Source organism: Canis lupus, chromosome X, assembly GCF_048164855.1.
Source record: "Canis lupus baileyi chromosome X, mCanLup2.hap1, whole genome shotgun sequence".
NCBI lineage: Eukaryota > Metazoa > Chordata > Mammalia > Carnivora > Canidae > Canis > Canis lupus.
The window spans coordinates 53,096,606-53,116,687 of NC_132876.1; the positions used below are offsets into that span (position 1 = coordinate 53,096,606).

At 40.1% G+C, this 20,082-nt stretch overlaps 1 non-coding gene across 1 annotated transcript; it reads left to right on the forward strand.

The window, feature by feature from the left end:
• Positions 1 to 17,739: 17,739 nt before the first annotated feature.
• LOC140628881 (U6 spliceosomal RNA) lies at positions 17,740 to 17,849 on the forward strand. The gene has a single exon (XR_012026812.1). It is a non-coding gene; the product is annotated as a U6 spliceosomal RNA (small nuclear RNA).
• The last annotated feature ends 2,233 nt before the right edge of the window (positions 17,850 to 20,082 follow it).

Consider the following 20,082-nt stretch of genomic DNA (forward strand, 5'->3'; position numbering starts at 1 on the left):
ATTGATCACTACCAACACCAAGGAAATACAAACGATTTTAAAAGCATATTCTGAACAGATATACCCCTATAAATTAGGCAATCTGGAGGAAATGGACGCATATCTGGAAAGCCACAAACTACCAAAACTGGAACTGGAAGAAATAGAAACCTGAGTAGGCCAATAACCAGGGAGGAAACTGAAGCAGTCATCAAAAACCTCCCAAGATACAAAAGTCCAGGGCCAGATGGCTTCCCAGGGGAATTCTACCAAACGTTTAAAGAAGAAACCATACCTATTCTATGAAAGCTGTTCGGAAAGATAGAAAGAGATCAAGTACCTACCAACTCATTCTATGAGGCAGGCATCACCTTAATTCTAAAACCAGACAAAGACCCCACCAAAAAGGAGACTGACAGACCAATATCCCTGATGAACATAGATGTAAAAATTCTCAACAAGATACTAGCCAATAGGATACAACAATACATTAAGATTATTCACCATGACCAAGTGGGATTTTTTCCCAGGATGCAAGGCTGGTTCAACACTCATAAAACAGTCAATGTGATTCATCATATCAGCAAGAGAAAAACCAAGAAGCATATGATCCTCTCAATAGATGCAGAGAAAGCATTTGACAAAATACAGCATCCATTCCTGATCAAAACTCTTCAGAGCGTAGGGATAGAGGGAACATTCCTCGACATCTTAAAAGCCATCTATGAGAGCCCACAGCAAATATCATTCTCAATGGGGAAGCACTGGGAGCCTTTCCCCTAGGATCAGGAACAAGACAGGGATGTCCACTCTCACCACTGCTATTCAACATAGTACTAGAAGTCCTGGCCTCAGCAATCAGACAACAAAAAGACATTAAAGGCATTCAAATTGGCAAAGAAGAAGTCAAACTCTCCCCTCTTCGCCAATGACATGATACTCTACATAGAAAACCCAAAGGCCTCCACCCCAAGATTGCTAGAACTCATACAGCAATTTGGTAGCGTGGCAGGATACAAAATCAATGCCCAGAAATCAGTGGCATTTCTATACACTAACAATGAGACTGAAGAAAGAGAAATTAAGGAGTCAATCCCATTTAAAATTGCACCCAAAAGCATAAGATACTAGGAATAAACCTCACCAAAGAGGTAAAGGATCTATTCCCTAAAAACTATAGAACACTTCTGAAACAAATTGAGGAAGACACAAAGAGATGGAAAAGTATTCCATGCTCATGGATTGGCAGAATTAATATAGTGAATATGTCAATGTTACCCAGGGCAATTTACACGTTTAATGCAATCCCTATCAAAATACCGTGGACTTACTTCAGAGAGTTAGAACAAATTATTTTAAGATCTGTGTGGAATCAGAAAAGACCCCGAATAGCCAGGGGAATTTTAAAAAAGAAAAGCATAGCTGGGGGCATCACAATGCCAGATTTCAGGTTGTACTACAAAGCTGTGGTCATCAAGACAGTGTGGTACTGGAACAAAAATAGGCACATAGACGAATGGAACAGAATAGAGAATCCAGAAGTGGACCCTCAACTTAATGGTCAACTAATATTCGACAAAGCAGGAAAGACTATCCACTGGAAGAAAGACAGTCTCTTCAATAAATGGTGCTGGGAAATTTGGACATCCACATGCAGAAGAATGAAACTAGACCACTCTCTTGCACCATACACAAAGGTAGACTCAAAATGGATGAAAGATCTAAATGTGAGACAAGATTCCATCAAAATCCTAGAGGATAACACAGGCAACACCCTTTTTGAACTCAGCCACAGTAACTTCTTGCAAGATACATCCAGGAAGGCAAAAGAAACAAAAGCAAAAATGAACTATTGGGATTTCATCAAGATAAGAAGCTTTTGCACAGCAAAGGATACAGTCAACAAAACTCAAAAGACAACCCACAGAATGGGAGAAGATATTTCCAAATGACATATCAGATAAAGGGCTAGTTTCCAAGATCTATAAAGAACTTATTCAACTCAACACCAAAGAAACAAACAATCCAATCATGAAATGGGCAAAAGACATGAAGAGAAATCTCACAGAGGAAGACATAGACATGGCCAACATACACATGAGAAAATGCTCTGCATCACTTTCCATCAAGGAAATACTAATCAGAATCACAATGAGATACCACCTCACAGCAGTGAGAATGGGGAAAATTAACAAGGCAGGAAACCACAAATGTTGGAGAGGATGTGGAGAAAAGGGAACCCTCTTACACTGTTGGTGGGAATGTGAACTGGTGTAGCCACTCTGGAAAACTGTGTGGAGGTTCCTCTAAGAGTTAAAAATAGACCTGCCCCACGACCCAGCAATTGCACTGTTGGGGATTTACCTCAAAGATACAGATGCAATGAAATGCCTGGACACCTGCACCCCGATGTTTATAGCAGCAATTTCCACAATAGCCAAACTGTGGAAGGAGCCTCGGTGTCCATCAAAAGATGAATGGATAAGGAAGATGTGGTTTATGTATACAATGGAATATTACTCAGCCATTAGAAACGACAAATACCCACCATTTGCTTCAAAGTGGATGGAACTGGAGGGTGTTATGCTGAGTGAAGTAAGTCAATTGGAGAAGGACAAACATATGTTCTCATTCATTTGGGGAATATAAATAATAGTGAAAGGGAATATAAGGGAAGGGAGAAGAAATGTGTGGGAAATATAGAAAGGGAGACAGAACATAAAGACTCCTAACTCTGGGAAATGAACTAGGGGTGGTGGGAGGAGAGGAGGGCAGGGGATGGGGATGAATGGGTGACGGGCACTGAGGGGCCACTTGATGGGATGAGCACTGGTTGTTATTCTGTATGTTGGTAAATTGAACACCAATAAAAAATAAATTTATTATAAAGAAAAAGAAGGTTTTAACTGAAAGGAGGCACCAACTCCTGGTCTGTATTCAATTGCAATTTCCATGCTCATTTTTACTGTGCTGGTTATAGTAAACACTTTGTAGGGCAGCTGCCTAGCTCAGAATTTTTCCTTCTCTGAAAATGACCCCGTATATAAAGTAGTCACTCCTATCTTCTTCTGTCCAAAGCTGAGTGATTTAGGGGTAGATGTTAAAAATTGAAAAGCACTGATCTAGAAGGAAGATTCATGAAATGCACCTGATATTTCTCTGCAGCTACCTTCGTTCCTGGCCCCCTTGAGTTGGTTCTTCAATAATTCTAAGAAATATTTTAGTGACATTTCAGTATGCACACCCCATCAATGCCCACTATTTAAGTCAATGGGAGTGAGAGCCAATATTCTTTGAAGTCCTCTAGGTGATCCCAATGTTAAAATTAAATACAAAGTGGAGACTGGACTTGCAAATTCCCCAAGCAGGCATAAGCAAAACTAAATCTATCTAGTTTTATGTACATAAGCAAAACTTAACTTAGGTTATTTCCTGTAAATACCTCTAACAGTTATACAAGAAACTTAAGCTATCTTCTTAAAAGTGGTATGAGATAATCACTTTTAAATAATCTCCTGGGATCCCTGGGTGGCGCAGCGGTTTGGCGCCTGCCTTTGGCTCAGGGCGCAATCCTGGAGACCCGGGATCGAATACCACGTCAGGCTTCCGGTGCATGGAGCCTGCTTCTCCCTCTGCCTGTGTCTCTGCCTCTCTCTCTCTCTGTGTGACTATTATAAATAAATTTAAAAAATAAATAAAAAAATAAAAAAATAAAAAAAATAATCTCCTACTGTCCAGATACCTCCATTGTAATAACTAATCACTGTAAACAATGAATGACTTCTTAATTTTAAGCTTGTAAACCATCCTGTATCTTCATGTCTCTAAGCTTTACATCAGTCTTTGAATTTGAAAGCACCCAGGGGTTGCTGGGTGGCTCAGAAGGTTGAGTGACAGACTCTTGGTTTTGGGCAAGGTTGTGATCACATTGGGTTCAGTGCATTGGCATACCAATGGCTTGAGATTCTCTCTCCCTCTCCCTCCCCTGGCTCTCTTTCTATTACTCTTGTTCTCAAATGAATAAGTAAACAAATAATTTTTTTTAAAAAAACACCCAGTTTGCAAACGATTCTTATATGCATAATAAAGTCTTATGAAATGCTACTTACTGATTTAGTGGTTTTAATCTCACATTTTTTGGATTTTTGACACCAATATGCATCTAATTCTGAGAACAGTTACCCTACTCCAATTTAGGCAAACTTTAATAGGCATATGACTCACCTAAAGATATTGCTGAACTACATATTCTGATTCAGTAGATTTATGGTGGGGCCCCAAGATGCTTCATTTCCAGCAATTTCCCAGACTATATCAATGCCGTTGGTGAAAGGGTAACATTTACATAGCAAAGCTCTGTATGGTTTCTGTTGCTTGAAACCAAAAGAACCTTAATTAATACAGTACCTTTTCTCAGGTTGTAACTCCATCTTGTGAGGCCTTCTCTCATTTCTGCCTAGACCAATTATTCAAAAGCCAATCATTACCCTATTTCCTTGGTAAAGTTTTCTTTAAATTATTACAATACCCTCTTTATTGATGGCCTATAGTTCATATAGCCTCCATCATATAATATGACATTTAATTGTCCTGGATACCATCATTTCTCTCCCAAGGAGTGTGTGTTTATATTCTTTATTATACACACACACACACACACACACATATTTTTAACTCACCATGACTTCCAATCTGGTAGTGGGAACTTGGCAAGTATTTAATTAATACTTACTGAATTGAAGGCATATGAAAAAGGAACATGTAGCCACCATTACCTGCATCCATGGTCCCTGCAAAAGTAGAAAAGATCATAAAACAGAATAGAAGAATGACCTAACATGTTTTATAGCCCTGGGCCCCAGAGGATAGATATATTTACATAAAGTTTTGGTGAGGAAAGTGGTTCACTGCCTAGGAAATAAAGATGGATCTGGCCATGCAGGAGTCATATGTGCAGAGCCTTAGATAACATAGATATCTTTCAGCAGAGGCAAAAGAACCACCCAGTCCCCTGGACTCAATGGTCTGCTTCAAGCCAAAGGAAGAAGAGGGGGTGAAGAAAGGAAATATCACAGAATGCTTGAGCTGAAAGCTATCACAGAGACCATCTTTTACCCAACCTTCTCATTTTAAGAATGAGGACATTGAGGCTCAAAAGTCCCTGGATTAGAGATGAACAAATCTTACCCTAGAACTCAGGTCTCCAACTTGCAGGACAATGCTGTTCCATGGCAGTAAATGTTCTGGTAGCAATTCTTAATCTACATAGGAACCTTCAGTCTCATAGTATTCTTTGTTGCCTTTGTCAGGGCTGAGAAATTCTGGCATTTTAGTGGAAAAGCCACAAAATAACAGAAGTATCCAGGCCCTCTGTTGTGTGGAGCAGAGTACAGCATAAATGAATGTGGTCTACTGTATACTGCCCTCCCTTCTGACTCCAGCTATCTTTGGTCCCCAGAAGAGCCATGACTTTAAATGGATTAATTCAACATAACTCTTTTGCTATGCTCTATTTTGGTATGAGTAGATTACAGAATTTCCCAAGGATGAAAGACTGGATGAATGAAGAATGCAATGAGCAAATATCTCTTAAATAGTGCAGCCCTCCCTCCAGGTACTCCTAGAATCTCTTTGGCATGCTCTTTACAGTGTAAAGTGGGTACTAACAAAACTGGTTCTGGAACCCCTGAGTGGCTTAGCAGTTGAGTGTCTGCCTTCAGTTCAAGGTATAATCCCTGAGACCCTGGATCAAGTCCCACATTGGGCTCCTCACAGGGAGCCTGATCTCCTTCTGCCTATGTCTCTGTCTCTGTCTGTCTGTCTGTCTCTCTCTCTCTGTGTCTCTCATGCATAAATAAAATCTTTAAAAAGGAAAAAAAACCTTGGTTCCTTAGAGCTTGATATTACATCATGACTCAAAGGAGTCTCAGAGAAACTGCTCCACTTCCTCATGAAGGAGGTAAGTAAAACCCTTCAAGAAAATTGTGTTGTTAACAGAAAAACAACAACAATAACAAAACCTTTCTAGCTGTGAATTCATTTCTACATGTGAAATAAAAATAACACCTGACAAGAGATGGCCATCTTGTTTTAGAGAGAATTGAGGATCTTTTTGAAGCCATAGTACATTGTGTTTTATCAGGAAAAAATAAAAGGGAAATTAAGCAGAGGGACTCAAAGAGAAATAAAATTGTCATTTTACAAATAGACATGAGACAAAGGATAAAAGGCCCATAAACCAGGGGCACCTGGGTGGCTCAGTGGTTGAGCATCTGCCTTTGGCTCGGGTTGTGATCCTGGGGTCCTGGGATCAAGTTCCCTCTGCCAATGTCTCTGCTTCTCTCTGTGTCTCTCATGAATAAGTAAATAAAATCTTTTTTAAAAATGGCCCACAAACATTCTTTTCCTACACTTTAGTTTATATTCTCTCATTTCAACACATGCATTATTATGTTCTAGCTTAACCCCACAATAAATAGCACCAATACTTATCAATACATCAATGATTTTTGTGGAAAAACAAGAATTATCAGAGCAATAGCCAATTTAATTTCCCTAAAAATAGGACATATATTCTTACTTTAAAAAATACAGGGAAAAGATTCTCAGTGAGTTGGTTTCAACAGTTTTGCTATAGTATACCATTATTTGAAAAAAGATGGCACTCAAGCTTTAAAACCCAGATAAATCTTATACTCCATCTTTATAAAACAAAAATAAACAAAATCTCCTGCTGTCTTCTAAAATGGTTACTTATTTAGTAAATCCACCTTTGCCTCAGTGAGGCACATTAGAGAATAATTAAACTCACTGGGTCTTCTCCATTTTGAAGGGACCTTGATTTAATGCTGCATGGGGAAGTAATTAGATGCACTTGAAACCATAGTCATGGGGAGAAAAGTAGGGCAGAATGTATTCCAAGAAGGGATTGCAGGCATCTTCAGTTACCACTATTACACAAAAAAAGAATCTAAAAATAAAAGTGGAGAACAGTCTGTAGAGTACTTTGTACTCAGTAGTTTATAGCTTATCTTGTCAGTCTAGTGTTTCTGCTGACAAATTCTGGGAATTCTCTACCCTCAAAATTAGGAAGTGCTTTGTAAAAAGTCTAATTCTAAGTTTCCATAGCTGAGAGAGACTGTAAACTTTGCTTTATGGGGGCATAGGGCTTTATTATTTTCTTTTCTTTTTTCTTTCTTTTTCTTTCTTACTGCATTACCTGTGTCCCCTATGCCCACACTCATGACTCAAATTTGGAATGTGTAAATGGAAGGACAAAATGATTTCCATTGTAAAATTTGCATTCACAAATAAGCCAAACACTAAATGTATGAAGATAATAACAGTACAGTCATTAAGATTTCAGGTTCTGAAATTAGACAGATCTGAGTTTGTGTCCCCGATCTACTGTATGTTGCTTGGTGTTAGCTCCCGGTTCACCTTCTCACTTAGCTCATGTCTAAGTCGCATGGAGAACAGAGGCTGGGCTTTATTTTTTTTTAATAAAATAATTTTTATTGGTGTTCAATTTACCAACACACAGAATAACACCCAGTGCTCATCCCATCAAGTGTCCCCCTCAGTGCCCGTCACGCACTCACCCCCACCCCCCACCCTCCTCCCCTTCCACCACCCCTAGTTCGTTTCCCAGAGTTAGGAGTCTTTATGTTCTGTCTCTCTTTCTGATATTTCCCACACATTTCTTCTCCCTTCCCTTATATTCCCTTTCACTATTATTTATATTCCCCAAATGAATGAGAACATATAATGTTTGTCCTTCTCTGATTGACTTACTTCACTCAGGATAATACCCTCCAGTTCCATCCACTTTGAAGCAAATGGTGGGTATTTGTCGTTTCTAATGGCTGAGTAATATTCCATTGTATACATAAACCACATCTTCTTTATCCATTCATCTTTCGATGGACACTAAGGCTCCTTCCACAGTTTGCCTATTGAGGACACTGCTGCTATAAACATCGGGTTGCAGGTGTCCCGGCGTTTCATTGCATCTGAATCTTTGGGGTAAATACCCAACAGCGCAATTGCTGGGTCGTAGGGCAGGTCTATTTTTAACTCTTTGAGGAACCTCCACACAGTTTTCCAGAGTGGCTACACCAGTTCACATTCCCACCAACAGTGTAAGAGGGTTCCCTTTTCTCCACATCCTCTCCAACATTTGTGGTTTCCTGCCTTGTTAATTTTCCCCATTCTCACTGCTGTGAGGTGGTATCTCATTGTGGTTTTGATTTGTATTTCCCTAATGGCAAGTGATGCAGAGCATTTTCTCATGTACATGTTGGCCATGTCTATGTCTTCCTCTGTGAGATTTCTCTTCATGTCTTTTGCCCATTTCATGATTGGATTGTTTGTTTCTTTGGTGTTGAGTTTAATAAGTTCTTTATAGATCTTGGAAACTAGCCCTTTATCTGATACGTCATTTGCAAATATCTTCTCCCATTCTGTAGGTTGTCTTTGAATTTTGTTGACTGTATCCTTTGCTGTGCAAAAGCTGCTTATCTTGATGAAATCCCAATAGTTCATTTTTGCTTTTGTTTCTTTTGCCTTCGTGGATGTATCTTGCAAGAAGTTACTGTGGCCAAGTTCAAAAAGGGTGTTGCCTGTGTTCTCCTCTAGGATTTTGATCGAATCTTGTCTCACATTTAGATCTTTCATCCATTTTGAGTTTATCTTTGTGTATGGTGCAAGGGAGTGGTCTAGTTTCATTCTTCTGCATGTGGATGTCCAATTTTCCCAGCACCATTTATTGAAGAGACTGTCTTTCTTCCAATGGATAGTCTTTCCTCCTTTATCGAATATTAGTTGCCCATAAAGTTCAAGGTCCACTTCTGTGTTCTCTATTCTGTTCCATTGATCTATGTGTCTGTTTTAGTGCCAGAACCACACTGTCTTGATGACCACAGCTTTGTAGTACAACCTGAAATCTGGCATTGTGATGCCCCCAGCTATGCTTTTCTTTTTTAAAATTCCCCTGGCTATTCGGGGTCTTTTCTGATTCCACACAGATCTTAAAATAATTTGTTCTAACTCTCTGAAGAAAGTCCACGGTATTTTGATAGGGATTGCATTAAAAGTGTAAATTGCCCTGGGTAACATTGACATTTTCACAATATTAATTCTGCCAATCCATGAGCATGGAATATTTTTCCATTTCTTTGTGTCTTCCTCAATTTCTATCAGAAGTGATCTATAGTTTTTAGGGAATAGATCCTTTGCCTCTTTGATGAGGTTTATTCCTAGTATCTTATGCTTTTGGGTGCAATTGTAAATGGGATTGACTCCTTAATTTCTCTTTCTTCAGTCTCATTGTTAGTGTATAGAAATACCATTGATTTCTGGGCATTGACTTTGTATCCTGCCACATTACCAAATTGCTGTATGAGTTCTAGCAATCGTGGGGTGGAGGCTTTTGGGTTTTCTATGTAGAATATCATGTCATCGGCGAAGAGGGAGAGTTTGACTTCTTCTTTGCCAATTTGAATGCCTTTAATGTCTTTTTGTTGTCTAATTGCTGAGGCTAGGACTTCCAGTACTATGTTGAATAGCAGTGGTGAGAGTGGACATCCCTGTCTTGTTCCTGATCCTAGGGGAAAGGCTCCCAGTGCTTCCCCATTGAGAATGATATTTGCTGTGGGCTCTCATAGATGGCTTTTAAGATGTCGAGGAATGTTCCCTCTATCCCTACGCTCTGAAGAGTTTTGATCAGGAATGGATGCTGTATTTTGTCAAATGCTTTCTCTGCATCTATTGAGAGGATCATATGGTTCTTGGTTTTTCTCTTGCTGATATGATGAATCACATTGATTGTTTTCCCCGTGTTGAACCAGCCTTGTGTCCCGGGGATAAATACTACTTGGTCATGGTGAATAATTTTCCTAATGTATTGTTGGATCCTATTGGCTAGTATCTTGTTGAGAATTTTTGCATCCTGATCCTTTTTGCATCAGGGATATTGGTCTATAATTCTCCTTTTTGGTGGGGTCTTTGGTTTTGAATTAAGGTGATGCTGGCCTCATAGAACGAATTTGGAAGTACTCCATCTCTTTCTATCTTTCCAAACAGCTTTAGTAGAATAGGTATGATTTCTTCTTTAAATGTTTGATAGAATTCCCCTGAGAAGCCATCTGGCCCTGGACTCTTGTGTCTTGGGAGGTTTTTGATGACTGCTTCAATTTCCTCCCTGGTTATTGGCCTGTTCAGGTTTTCTATTTCTTCCTGTTCCAGTTTTGGTAGTTTGTGGCTTTCCATGAATGCGTCCATTTCTTCTAGATTGCCTAATTTATTGGCGTAAGGCTGTTCATAATATTTTTAAAATCGTTTGTATTTCCTTGATGTTGGTCCTGACCAATCCTTTTTCATTCACGATTTTATTCATTTGAGTCTCCTCTCTCTTCTTTTTAATAAGGCTGGCCAATGGTTTATCTATCTTATTAATTCTTTCAAAGAACCAACTCCTGGTTCTGTTGATCTGTTCCACAGTTCTTCTGGTCCCGATTTCGTTGAGTTCTGCTTGAATTTTAATTAACTCTCTTCTTCTGCTGGGTGTAGGGTCCATCTGCTGTTTTTTCTCTAGCTCCTTTAGGTGTAAGGTTAGCTTTTGTATTTGAGTTCTTTCCAGTTTTTGAATGGATGCTTGTATTGCGATGTACTTCCCCCTTAGGACTGCTTTTGCTGCATCCCAAAGATTTTGAACGGTTGTATCTTCATTCTCATTAGTTTCCATGAATCTTTTTAATTCTTCCTTAATTTCCTGGTTGACCCTTTCATGTTTTAGCAGGATGGTCCTTAACCTCCACGTGTTTGAGGTCCTTCCAAACTTCTTGTTGTGATTTAGTTCTAATTTCAAGGCATTATGGTCTGAGAATATGCCGGGGACGATCCCAATCTTTTGGTATCGGTTCAGACCTGATTTGTGGCCCAGTATGTGGTCTATTCTGGAGAAAGTTCCATGTGCACTTGAGAAGAATGTGTATTCAGTTGAGTTTGGATGTAAAGTTCTGTAGATATCTGTGAAATCCATCTGGTCCAGTGTATCATTTAAAGCTTTCGTTTCTTTGGAGATGTTGTGCTTAGAAGACCTATCGAGGGTAGAAAGAGCTAGATTGAAGTCACCAAGTATAAGTGCATTATTATCTAAGTATTTCTTCACTTTGGTTATTAATTGGTTTAAGTATTTGGCAGCTCCCACGTTCGGGGCATATATATTCAGGATTGTTAATTCCTCTTGTTGAATAGATCCTTTAAGTATGAGATAGTGTCCCTCTTCATCTCTCACTACAGTCTTCGGGGTAAATTTTAGTTTATCTGATATAAGAATGGCTACCCCTGCTTTTTGTGAGGACCATTTGAATGGTAAATGGTTCTCCAACCTTTTATTTTGAGGCTGTAGGTGTCCTTCTGTCTAAAATGAGTCTCTTATAGACAGCAAATAGATGGGTCCTGCTTTTTTATCCAGTCTGACACCCTGCGCCTTTTGATGGGGTCATTAAGCCTGTTCACGTTCAGAGTTACTATTGACAGATATGAGTTTAGTGTCATCATGATATCTATTCAGTCCTTGTTTTTGTGGTTTGTTCCACTGAACTTCTTCATAAAGGGGAATTTTAAGAGTCCCCCTTAAAGTTTCTTGCAGATCTGGTTTGGAGGTCACATATTCTTACAGTTCCTGCCTGTCTTGGAAGCTCTTTATCTCTCCTTCCATTTTGAATGAGAGCCTTGCTGGATAAAGTATTCTTGGTTGCATGTTCTTCTCATTTAGGACCCTGAATATATCCTGCCAGCCCTTTCTGGCCTGCCAAGTCTCTGTGGAGAGGTCTGCTGTTACCGTAATACTCCTCCCCATAGAAGTCAGGGCTTTCTTGTCTCTTGCTGCTTTAATAATCTTCTCTTTATCTTTGGAATTTGCAAGCTTCACTATTAGATTTCGAGGTGTTGAACGGCTTTTATTGATTTTAGGGGGGGATCTATTTCCTGGATCTGAACGCCTGTTTCCCTTCCCAGATTAGGAAAGTTTTCAGCTAGGATTTGTTCAAATACATATTCTGGCCCTCTGGCCCTTTTGGCGTCCTCAGGAACCCGAATTAAGTAGGTTTTTCTTCCTCAGGCTGTCGTTTATTTGCCTTAATCTATCTTCATGGTCTTTTAATTGTTTGTCTCTTTTTTCCTCAGTTTCCCTCTTTGCCATCAACTTGTATTCTATGTCACTCACTCGTTCTTCCATCTCACTAACTCTCGTCGTTAGGACTTCTAGTTTGGATTGCATCTCATTCAATTGATTTTTAATTTCTGCCTGATTGGATATAAATTCTGCAGTCATGAAGTCTCTTGAGTCCTTTATGCTTTTTTCTAGAGCCACCAGTAGCTGTATGATAGTGCTTCTGAATTGGCTTTCTGACATTGAATTGTAATCCAGATTTTGTAGTTGTATGGGAGAGAGGACTGTTTTTGATTCTTTCTTTTGAGGTGAGGTTTTCCTTCTAGTTATTTTGCTCAGTGCAGAATGGCCAAAAACAAGTTGTATTGGGAAAAGGAGAAAAAGAGAAAGAAGGAAAGAAAAGAGAAAAAGAAAAAAGAAAAAAGGAAGAAAAAAAAGAGAAGAATAAGAGAAAGAGAAAGAAAAAGAATGAAAGGGAAAAAGGGTGGGGGAAGCAAACAGAAATCAAAAAGAAAAAAAAAAACAACAACACGGGGGAGTATCTTCTGATTCTGTGTACTTTAAGTCCCTTGACTTCCCCTGGAACTTGTCCGTCTAGCTGGTCTTCTGGGGGAGGGGCCTGTTGTGCTGATTTTCAGGTGTTAGCACTTGGGGGAGCTGCTCTGCCCCTGCCTGGTGCAGGGCTCAGTGGGGGTTGTTTACCCCGTGAGGCCCCAGGAGCAACAGCCCTAGTGGCGGCGGCAGCTCTGGAAACCTGGATTCAGCTCCCGCAGGAACTCCGGAGCTCTCGTCTGCAGGGCCTGGAGGCTCCGGGGCGGGGCCGCTGATCTGCTCAGCTGGGGCAGGAGCGTCCTCGCTGTCCTGGGCCCTCCCGGCCTCTGCCTGTCCAGGGGGGAGGCCGGATTCCGGGCTGTGTCCCCGGCGCCCTGTGCTCCCGGCCGTGTAGCCGCCTCTGCGGAGCCGTTGCCCGAGTCCCTCCGAGCTGCTCTGGGTCCCGTCGTGCGCGCTGCAGTCTTTTGTTTTTGTTTTTTTGTTTTTTTTTGTTTTTAGGGAGCTCGGCCGCGGGGTGTGGCGCACTCTCCTGGGTGCGCAGATGTCTGTTAGTGTCCCAGGGAGCCCGAGGACATCCCCGCCCTCCTGGGTCCTGCTCTAACTCCCTGCGAGCCCCTTTCTCTCCAGGAAGGTTGTTGCAGCTCCTGCTTCTCCGGGATGGAGCTTTCCTGTCCTGGGGACACTCGCCCCGGCTTTAGCCCGGCTCCTCGCGGGGCCCCTCCTCCTTGGATGCCTTTTGTTTCTTTCTTTTTCCCCGTCTTCCTACCTTGATAGAAGCGCGAACTCTTCTCACTGTAGCATTCCAGCTGGTCTCTTTTTAAATCTCAGGCCGAATTTGTAGATTTTCAGGATGATTTGAGGGTTATCTAGGTAATTTGGTGGAAACAGGTGATTTGGGGACCCTACTCTTCAGCCATCTTGCCCCTCCCCGAGGCTGGGCTTTAAATGAAAACTGTAAGCACCCTTTTTTTTTTGCTGAAAATGCAAATATTATTGACAAAGAGCCTAAAGTTCTTAAATTTAGCAGGTGGGAGTAAGCGGCTGAGAACCAGTTCATTGCCATTAAATGGCTTCATCTGTACTTGGCAGCTACTAAGGCTGGAGAAAATTCAAAGATGGGAAACATTTCTTTGTAGCTTTCTCTCTGATTTGAGGGCAGGGTCTGTGTATAAGTATCTTTTATATCCTTTGTGGTGCCTTATCACACAGCATGGCTCAGAGTGGTCACTCAACAAGTAAATGAATGGAGTGTAACATACAAGGCAGAGTTGGATATTCCAGGAGAGAGAATTGGGCCATGTTACCTATGCTCTCCAGACATAACAACTGAGGGGTGTGGGCAAAGTGATGGTGAGAAAATACTTCAGGAGGTCAAAGCAAGATAAACCTGAAGATAAAAATGCAGTTCCATGTTGCCACTGACTACTAATATATGTGCTCATGACTAAACTGGATTTAATACTCATGGGACAATGTTCAATGTACTATATGGAATGTGAAGAAAAGTATAGGCCTTCTTGGGGAGTCACTGTCACCTTGGGTTCCTTGAAGCATTCTTTTTCCATTTGACCCACTCTTCCCTCCTGGTGCATTTTCTCCCATCCTGTGGAAGAAACTACTGTTTGCACTGCTTCATCAGCCATGAGAATAGCTTGGTGACCTGAAGAACTCTCTCTGATCTAGAGTCTCTCCACTCCTCAGAGGAGGATAATTGCATTTCAAAGGGCAGTCATGGAAGCAACTTGGCATGCTAGGATAGAATCAGTGAGAACAGCCATCAAGGATGAGACTGTGCAGGAAGAGCTGAATTTTTGTTATGGTTTTGTGCACCTGCTAGCAACTACTTATTCACCTGTTCATTGGTATGTTGGCTGGATTTTTTTAAAAATGAGACTCTCACTAGGTGTATTTAGCAAATGATGTGTAGAAGCTATTTATTCTCTGTCTTCCATGGACTGTCAGGCTCTCCTCAAATTATCCATACCTTTGCTGTTCCCATTCTCATTTCTTGCCACCTGGTGTCCTGTCAGGACATTTTTTTTTACTGTAGTGGTTTTTATCTGCATAGATGTGCCTGGCAGAATTACCTCTCTCAGCACAGCTATGCTTAGAGATAATGACATAAACATTTGGGCAATGGACTGCAGGACCATAGCCCTGGGATTGAGTGCCATGCACAGTGCCTGCTCACATGCAGTTCATCTGTTGCAGGGCATACCTGGGACAGTCTTCAGCATTAGTTGTCCTGCACAAGTGGCCCTCTTAACTACATTACCATATGCTACACAAAGACAATGTAGTGTAGATTTTAGGAGCATGGACTATAGTGTCAGACAGACTCCAAATTAGAGTTCTATCCCTTATTACCTCTGATACCTTGGCAAGTCACTTAACTTCCCTCAGCTTGTTTCCCTGTTGATATCATAGGAGGAAATAACAATGTCTACCCTCCTCAACTGTTATGGGGACTAAATTAGATAATCAGGTAAAACAATTGGCATGGTGGCTGGCAAATAAGAAGTGCTCTACAAATATTAACTCTCATTTTAAAATTCATGGAAGTGTTTTTAGATCTTTTGGGATTTCTTTTCTGTTGCTTCTAGTCTGTGTTCCGCATTTGGTCTTCTCGGCATAGGTCTCTGGGGGATGGAGCGTTTCAAACAGAGGTTTGGGAAAAGTGAGGCAAAGCTAATGGAACCTACTTTGAAGCCTGAAATAAACCTCCCAAGTTGGAGGCATGACATTGAGGGATTAGGCTGCTTACAAGCTAGGAAATGATGGTCTCTAGACTCTACCAGCATCTCCTATAGTCTGAGTACTCTGTTCTGCCTAAGGCCTGCCCTGACTGTTCAGGCAGCTGCCCAGACTGTATTTGTTTGTCTAACTGCCATATCCCGAGGCACTCAGATGCTTGTGTTAGTCTTGAAGCTGTTTTAGTATTTACTAGCTTGAAAAAAATCCTTGGAATTTAAATATGAAAACCATGATCCAAATCAGCCATTCAAAATTCAGGAAGCATCAAACATAACTGTACCTAAACAAACATTTAAAAGTTAAGGTAGCAATAGAAAATTCTACAGAATTATCCAATTAACACTGGTAGCAAACTGTAATTTCTTACATATCTATAGCATAGTTTTCTTAGAACCATCAATACAATGATTTTAAATGCTGACTTTTGTGGAGAATGGGTTAATGTATCATGACTTCCTTTCTTAAGAATGGAACACAAGCTTTCTTTTATTTTGGTCATTGTTTCTGAAAAACTTATTAAGAATGGATGTTACGGGATTCCTGGGTGGCTCAGCGGTTTGGCGTCTGCCTTTGGCCCAGGGCATGATCCTGGAGTCCCAGGATCAAGTCCCACATCAGGCTCCCTGCATGGAGCCTGCTTCTCCCTCTGCCTGTGTCTCTGCCTCTTTCTGTGTGTCCCTCTCATGAATGGACAAATAAATCTTAAAAAAAAAAAAAAAAAGAATGGATGTTACAAGACAAATAGGTTGATACCTTAACAATTAAGGCTTCACTTTATTTTTAAATCATTTTTTATTATTTTAATTCCAATGCAGCTAACATATGTTATATTAATTTCAAGTGTATAAAGTAGTGGTTCAATGATTCCATATATTACTCAGTGTTCATCAAGATAAGTGGGTGAAATACATAAAGGTTTCACTTTAATACTCAATGATCTAAAAGTTTTCCAGATTCAAAGAAATTTTCTAGATCACTCTTAGATGCCTAAGAGGCTCCAAAGAATGTTTTGCAGTTCACCAAAAACTACAGTAAAAAAAAAAAAAAAGAAAAAAAGAAAGGAAAAGAAAACTGCAGGAATCTGGATGGTCTTTAACAGAAGATGAATCTAAGAGACCCTGGGTCTAGGGTTCGTGCAGTCTGCTCTCAGGAAGTAGGCTAAGTTCAGAGAGAATCTACTTCCACCATCAATCTGATAATGTCTATGTTGATCTACAGTGGCTGCTACACAGCCCTTAAGACTTGTTTAGAATCATGTTACTATAGATCCATTTATAAGAAGTTCAACTTGGTTTTCACTATCACTTGAACTACAGGCCACCCATAAACCTCAGAGAAGCAATATGTTTTATTTTTTTTAAGTGATTTTTTTTAATTTTTTTTTTTTTATCTACAATAGTCATACAGAGAGAGAGAGAGGCAGAGGGAGAAGGGGGCTCCATGCACCGGGAGCCCGACGTGGGATTCGATCCCGGGTCTCCAGGATCGTGCCCCGGGCCAAAGGCAGGCGCCAAACCGCTGCGCCACCCAGGGATCCCACAATATGCTTTAAATATCACCCAGTTTAAACTTCTGTATTTTATAGACTGGGAAATGCAGAAGGGGGAAAGAGGATATAATTTGTTCAAGGTCACAAAGCTAGTCCACAGAGGGGTCTGGGCTAGAACCCAGACCTTAATCCAGTGCCTTAACTCCCCATTCAATGTCTTCTAAAGTACCCCCCTCCCCTGCAAAGTGAGGTTCTGTAGCCTTACCAGTTAAGACTCCTGCTTATATCTATGCAAACAAAGCATGTTTTAATGGTTTTGAGGAGTATAGAGAGTACTGAACATATTGCAGTGTGGAAATGAAGTCTACTATATTTTTATAAAGTTGCCAATTTTGGTTTTGCACTAAGGATTTGCCTCTGGAACCCTCTCAAGGAGTTTAAATTCTCTACTGTTGTCAATAATTGTGTGTATGCATAAACAGGCAGTACAACTCAATAATGGAGTTAAATATGAGATTAAGAGATATCTTGAAATCAATGGGAAATTGTTTTAGCATAAAGAAGAGTTTTTTGTTGTTGAGAACGGCTTCTTTTTCTTGTCTGTTGATGCTTTATTAATTGCAAGGATGGTTAAAAAATGGTATTTTCCTCCAACGAATGGCATAATCAACACTAAATGAATTTAAGAATATTAATAGAATATTGAGATCCGTATTTTCTTCTCCTCATAACCTTGATATGAACTCCAAGTCCAGTAATGTCTATATCACTGTGATTTTACTAGACCATGGTGCTTGCTTCGGCAGCACATATACTAAAATTGGAATGATACAGAAAAGATTAGCATGGCCCCTGCGCAAGGATTACTAGACCATGACCCTAGAAAAATATCAAAACCAATATGTCTTGTGAAAAAAAAAAAAAGATAGCAAATAGAGAGTAAATAGGCCCTTAGGAAATCAGACATTTCTTAAGCCAGGCATAGAAGAGTAGTGGTTCTTAAACTTTAGTCCAGGACTTGTGAAAACACAGATTGCTGGGCCCCTTTCCCAGAGTTTCTGATCTAAGTTCCCAGGTCCATACCATGAGAGTCACTAGTAAAAATAATTAAAAAAAAAAAAAAAAGAACTTCCCCTTTACAGAGTTCCTAGAGAATCACACTGTGCTAAGAGAGCTGATGGCCTGGAGACAAAGGAATGGAGTCTCAGTGTGCAGCGAACCCAAGGCCCATGACCCAGATCACAAACTCAAACAGCGGGTTATAAGCAGGAACCATGCTTTGAGAACGAGTATAGAGACTACAGAGGCAAAGAGCTCCTCAGGGAGCTCCTAGACTAGCAAGGGACATGGTTAAGGAAACAGACGTTTATAATAACAGTGTAAAGTGATATGTTGGTTATAGACTTTAAGGTATGGATGATAATATAAAGATAGCCTGAAAAAATAATAGCTAATGTTTTGAGTGTTTTTAAAATATTATAGTATATATCCTCTAAACTGTGTTAAGTATTTTATATGGATAAACTCATTCACTTCTCAGAAAAATCCTGAAGTAGGCACTATTATTATTGACAATTTAGAGATGAAGAAATTGAGGCCCAGAGAGGTTAAATAACTTGGCCATATGGTTAATATGGTACAAAGTAGGTTTATAATTCAAGCCCAGTCCTGGGCTCTTAGCCACTGTACTACATTTTTAGTATGATCAATTCCTTTGGGTTGAGAGATAGCAGGGCAGAGAAAGAAAAAGAGCAAGGGGAGAAAGGTGTTCAGGGAAGGATTTCTAAAGATAGCATGTGAGTTAGGTATTGATGAAAAATTAAAAAAATAGGAAACATTTGTGTTGGGGCATTCCAGATGTAGGCTATGATCACTGACTGGGTAAGTGCTCCCTGATTGGGGTTAGCTGGTGGAGAAGATAAGGGTAGAGATAATGGAGAAAAGTGAAGACATTTTTAAAGGTTAGTCCAGCCTGACAAGGAAAAGTGGTTCTTTGGTGCCAAAGAGAACAGCACAAAAATACCTGAGGCAAGGTCAAGGCACTCCTGAGATGGAAGGCAGGAACAGGTTCAAGCAGTCACCTTCATAACCTCTACAGTCAGACAGTTAAATTGCATTTTTGCTTCTTACAAGCTATGAGGCCTTAGTCAATTTCCCCAACCTTTGTGGGTGTTTATTCTTCATCTGTGATCAGGTACTGGTCACAGCACCTTCTTCAGATAGCTGTGGTGATGCTTAAGTGAGGCAATACACATAAAATGATTTCCATAGTGCCTGGCATACAGTAAATGCTTAAAAAATTATAGTTGTTATAATCTTATAAAACAGTCATTCTTAACTTACTTTAATGCAGTGTTTTGCAAAGTGTGGTTCCCCATACCAGTGGCATAAGGATCATCTGGAAACTTGTTAGAAACGCAGTCTCAAGTCCCATCCCAGACCTTCTGAATCAGAAACTTGGGAGGTGGGAGCTAGTACTCTGTTTTAGCAAGCACCTCCAGGTGATTCTGATACAAACAAAAGTTTGAAAACACTATTTTAATCATTTCACATGAATGGATCTCATTTATTTCACATAACAAACCGATGAGGTAGGTAATATTATAATTTATATTTTATATATGAAGAAACTGAATTACAGAAAGGTAAAGTAGCTCTATAAGTTCATACACCTAGAAATGAATGGAAACTGATTTTGAATCCCATTTTAAAATTTTCAAAATTTCAAAACTTTCTTAGGACAAGCCTTTCTTTATGCTTCCTTCCCTTTTCTGATATCATAGCCTATCCCCGTCTATCTTCATGCCTTTAATGTCCTGCACCAAAAAGAAATTACCACCTATTGCTTTATCCTCACCTGTTGGACCCATTGCTCTTGAGCATCCATAAAACTTTGCATGAAGCTAGTCATAGACAAAAGGGCAGGTATTGCACAGGCCATATCACTTGAATGATTCTCTATGTATTGCTTGCCTAGATACAGAAAACACCCTTGTCAGTAGTGCCAAGTTAGATTACAAAGGACAGCGACTGTTTGGGCAACCATTAGACATTTTTTTTAACCTTCTTTAACAATTTAAATACCTTTCATTTTATTTTGCAAATTAAAAATATTGAATTTCATGATTTGACC